The following is a 6,000-nucleotide window of genomic DNA, read 5'->3' on the forward strand; positions in this document are numbered from 1 at the left end:
AACTACATTTTTTACCGCGGAACCGTATTTTGAGAAAATAGCATTTGAAATTTGAATCGCATGCACACGAGTAACGTGTGCCCTATCACTCATTTTGTATACAGGGTGTGACCAATCTGGTAGTACAAACCGCGAGGAGGTAAATCTACGTGAAAAATTAAGTCGAAAAAAGTATAGTGTTCTTTCGTTTAAGGTTTTCCGAGATAAATGAGTTTGCAGGTCCGTTGGGTTCGCGTGCTCTAGTCTTTGCTGGAAGTAGAATCGGTCGGTCACGATCAGACGCGCCAGCCAATTCTTATATAACAGCGCGCGGTTGGCTGAACTTCCAAACTCGACTTTCTCGAAAACGAAAAAATATTATACTTTTTTGTCGACTTAATTTTTTATATAGATCACCTCTTTGCAGTTTGTTCCACCAGATCGGTCACACCCTGCATAAATATATTTGTTATATGAAAACATCTATATTAATATCATGTACAATTTTATCATTTAATAAAGTGTGCATGATTAAATATCATTTCATTATTCTTGTATATAAATACAGTCATTTCTCGATATATGTCGCAAATTCTTGGCTGATAAAAGTCGCAGTACTATCCCCACTACTGCGGGGTATAACCCGTGAGGGACCTCCATGATCAAAAGACTTCGGATGCAGAGGAGTGTAAACATAATGCGGGTCGGGTACAACGTTCTCGTGGATGAAAGAATAATAGTATCTCCTGGACGATATATGTCGCTGGCAAGACCCGTGTTGTTGACATATATCGAGAAAACAGTGTACATGCTATACTCACTACTATAATTTGATTGGTATATTATGCAAAAAACAGAAATAACTGTACATATCATCGAACCGCAGTCATTATAAAAATTTTATATATGAATTGGTACAATGTTGGAAACAACGTTTTAATATTAATTTTGTTCATGTCAGCAGTCCAACAAGATCAGAATAATTTTGAAAAAGTTTTCAAATTTGATTTTCTCAAAACCAACGTTCCGCAAATGTCGCGAATGTTTCCTACAGTTTTCGTTTGCCTTTACGCGAGGGAGCAGCTCATGCGAATTTGCACAATTGTTGCCGCTGCGGTTTCGGTCAGTTTCTGTCGTTTGTTTTTAGCTTGTCGTTAAGAAGATGGAAATTGAGTGAACTTGTTCCGGAGACCGGTAACCAATCAGGAACTGCTTGGAAACGTTTAGAGGCAACAAGGATTGCAAAAAATGTTTGAAGTATTTGTTTGTTTTTTTTTTCTTTTGACTTTCACACTTGGTAAGCCGTAAAAACAGGAAAGCATTAATAATAGATAGTAGTATTTTTTAATTCTTGAAACGACTGAACAGTTTATATGACCCTTATTGTATAATAGTCTCTTGAATTATTAACTTCCGAAGTCGCCTCTACTTGAAGTATTAACATATACATACGAATGACATTGTACATTGTTGAAGCTTATAGAATATGATTTAGAAAACAAATTTGTTTTTATAATTGACTATTATAACCGTTTACCCTATCCTTCATTTTGCAGTACACGTTGAAATTCCTCTTTCGACAATGAACCGAAATTGTAAAAGTAACGCGTTTGTGTATGACAATATGATTTTAGAAACGTAATTAAAAATTTTAGAAACGTTTGATTTCAGAAACGTAACCAAACACGTTTTAACACATTCTGATATTTTCAGGATTATTGAAACTACATATAGTTAATTTACATTTCAAAATTTACACAGATCAAAATATAATTCGACACCTACGCAATTCAATTCCAGCTGTCATTCCCGATTTATTTCGAAATGAGGAAATTCCGACGACCAATGAAATTCAAACAGTTTAATTCTTTAAAGTATGTAGATTATTACAAAATAGCTTTCCTACTTTGTCGCGTACCAACACCAACGCAAGAGACTGATTCTGTTTTTCTAAATTTGGTTCACCGCGTTATTTGTTTACAGTTTTAGGTGTGTGATACGCAATTGGTAAGAAATATAAATTAGTGTTAGTAACTATTGTACACCTCAGCAAATGATATGCTTTGGAGTACAATTTGCGGAAAAATTCGTTGAAAATGTTGTCCGTATTTTGATTACAGTTGTCTGTGAAGATAAACAGGAACAATTGTTTTTTACAAATAGACAAATAAATCCTTTTTATTTAAACAAATTTATGTTTCCAAACGTTGGTTATGATTCAGAGTTCAGAGACATTTCTCGAAATAATTTTAGAACAAATCGAGAATTTTGTTGCGCACGTCATTGTTAAACTTGTTACAGGTGTTTACTCGTTCAGGTAAGTCGGACACCATTACCGTAGAAACGAACGTAGAACGCAATTAGCTGAAATCGAGCACGACAAGACATTACGGATTGAAAAATTCTTCTGAATATTCGACTGACAATTTGACTCGTACGACATGCTACTACTGTTTCTGATTAACTGTATACACTGAATTCTCGATATATGTCTACAACACGGGTCTTGCCAGCGTCATATATCGTACAGGAGACATACACGAACAGTGTTATGTTTACACTCCTCGGCGTGCTTCATAGCCCCTCACGGCCCCGCGGTAGTGGGGATAATGCCGCGACGTTTATCGTCCAAACCTAGGCGACATATATAGAGAAATCACTGTATACACATAATAGCGATTCACACATCGAAATGGCCTCAGCAAGCTTCAAAGTTTTCAGAGAGATTCTCGCTCTCACTATATCACGTATCTTTGACATTTAACTTCATAGAATGCCAACGAGTTTCTCGATCGATCAGGATCAGTGATTAGTGTTACAGTCGAAAGTGTAGAGTCCGTAACGTATAATTTTTATGACAATACGTAAGTAGTAGAAACGTCAAAAAAAAATTTGCCCCACGTGTCGTGATCGCACGATGGCGTACATAGAATACTATACATACCGACGCGCTTATATTTTTGTATGTGTATAGTAAGGAAATTGTAAAATAGTAATATCGATAGCGTTGTACATACGAGACAGTATTACGTATCCTGATAATTGCATTCGAACGCTTTGAAGCTTTTAAGCCCTTAGCGGAACACTTTCATGTACTCGAGTACTCATTAGGTAGATGATGCACTTTTATCTAGTCATTCCGTTCGAAATTTATGGTACGAACTATTTCTGGCGATATCGATGACATTCATACTCTGGCTGACGCATACAAATTTCATCTATACACAGTTCATACATATATTCAATTGAAATAAATTATTCGAAACGTCGAGCAACTCAAAGTAATTTCCACGTGATTCTCTAGACTTTTCCCAACAATTAACTGACTTTATTGTCTCAGATTTGTAAAAGCAATGAAATATAATGTGTTGGAAATAAGTGAACTGTCTCGAAATTAAGGGATTATAAAAAGGAAGTGATAAGACTGTGAGTATTATAACAACGATGTAATATAAAATTAATACACAAAACGACGTCTTCGCGTTGTACCGATTATTTAAATACAAATTCAAATTTTTCAATTTGGAGATTGACAATAACTATAAATATGAGACAAAGAAATTAGTTAATAATTCTAGAAAATGCGCAGGACACATGGAGATTGTTTTGATTAAATATTTGGAAGAAATTTTGTCTAGTTATTTTTCTTGAAAAGAAAAAAAAAAAATTCTACATTCTATCTCTTGGACGAAGAAATTTGAATAAAGAAAATGCGATGTTTTTGTCTCCGTTTCGAGTTCTCTATGGTCTCGTCACGCTAGTGACAGTAAATCAGATTTCACGTGGATAACCCTTAGCAAGATAAGCATCATCCCGAATCGAACTTCACGTCACTGACACTTGTAGTTCTGTTGCCAGATAAAACAGATTGTGTCAGCCGGTTGATACGCTCAGAATTGCGGATACTGCCAGTCAAAAAGTTAATATCGGCCGACAACGTCGAAGACGGTCAGACCCGATTAAATCAGTAGTAGCGGACCGTACTAGTCAGACACGAAGCCAAATCTTCGTCCGCTCCGGCGACATGAATGACTTTTCGCACTGTTTGCACAGTATCGTAACTAACAAATTGACACCAGGTGACCTGAAACGACGCAAAAGGTTACAAATTTAGTGACGTTTATGTTAAGACAAATAAGGTCAATTATCTATATGGTACATTTACGTTCCAACTTTAAATCGAGGCACTGTTGAACCGAACTTGCGATCGAAATTTTTACACACACACACACGGTGTTTCGTAAAATGTAAACGTAACTTCGAGTTTGTATAAAGCGAAATGTAGTTTGTCTAATTTAATTTAAGTATCGTCGTGTAATTTACTTATGTTTATATAATGTGAATACTATTTAGATAAATATAATCATTTATCTCATCCAATTCATATTTATTTCTCACTGAACTGATGGTATGGGTGGTCTCTATAGAATGGAAAACACTTTCACTTCGTAGAGATCTCAATGTCACAATTTAATAGTGACTTTTATTCATATTCAAACAATATAATATGTATATTCTACCACGATTAAATTAATATGTATTTTATCTTTTATTTTGATGAAGCACGACTAAAACGCTGATATTCTTTATTTGAATCATTTAATTAATATTATAACACACACGATATATTGACAATTGTATTATTCTTACGTTCCAAAAATATTCAGACTTTGAACATAAAAATATACATGGATTTTTACGTATTGTTGACATTGGAAAAGCTTTTACAGAAAATTGTAAGGCATCCTGTACAATAGTACTCTCAAACGTGATGTTTTTCTTCTCCAGTCGGGATCAAACTGGCGCCAAAAATACAATCAACGGAAGAAAAGATTTATTATCTTTTCATCCGATTCAAAGTGTTCTAAAGCGCCGTTGTGTACGCTCGATATCTCGAGCGCGTATTTTTCTTCAATTAGTTCTGCAGCTCACGTCTACGAAAAATCATCGCCAGCACAGTTGAATTTTTAAGGGGACGACAATCCTTGTAACACGCTGAAAATGGAGCAATTTTTATGAATTCTTTTTAGAAAAACTATTACTCGCAATTTATTCAAAATTTCAAAATTCGTTACTGTGTAACATGTTAGAAACAATAATATCCAGAATATCGTGTTCTAAGTAAATTTTATGCATTTATGACAAAAATGTGTAGGTGTAACTTAAAACAGTAAAAACATTCGAACAATTTCAAAACAGTGTTATATTATTTTAAACTTATTGAACATATTAAGAAAGAAACTACATTTTTATTTCACTCGAGTTTGTCGCAGTCCATGCAGCAAATATTCATTTTGCATAAAGATCCACGGGTCTTGCCAGCGACATATATCGTCCAGGAGATACTATTATTCTTTCATCCACGTGAACGTCGTACCCGATCCGTATTATGTTTACACTCCTCGGTGCCCGAAGCTTTTTGACCTTGGAAGTCTCTCACGGGTTATACCCCGCGGTAGTGGGGATAATTCCGCGACGTTTATCATCCAAGCCTTGGCGACATATATAGAGAAATCACTGTACTATGAATTTCATATAAAATGCTTTGGCATATATTTTTGCAGATATAGTAGAATCCATTCATGCAAGAGAAAATTCGACCTTCCTAACCGATTACACGAATTTTGCTCCCCGTAAGTGTGCCCGGAATAATAAACGCGCGCAGCATCGATCACGGCGAAATGGTACAGTTTAAGGGGCGGTGGGACGTCGGGATGGCAATTATGCTTCGCGTAATGAGGGATGAGATGTGCGCGCCTCTGTGTGCCCCGATTCCGCGGACTCGTCGATATTGGCAGGGAAACCCAGTCGACCGGCAAATATCTGGCTTGATTTTAGGCCGAGTTATTTACATACGAATGGAGACCGTACCGAATGCATTTGCCAAACATGTTCTTTTTTTTTCTTCCGAGCGCACTCGGAATTTTCGAGTTGGTCCCCGGACCGATTGTAGAATATGTCGGCGCACAAAGCGAACGGGGATGCTGCTCGCTGATCGCAGCTGATTCACGGGACAAGCCC

This window comes from Halictus rubicundus, chromosome 4 (genome assembly GCF_050948215.1).
Source record: "Halictus rubicundus isolate RS-2024b chromosome 4, iyHalRubi1_principal, whole genome shotgun sequence".
Classification (NCBI taxonomy): Eukaryota; Metazoa; Arthropoda; class Insecta; order Hymenoptera; family Halictidae; genus Halictus; species Halictus rubicundus.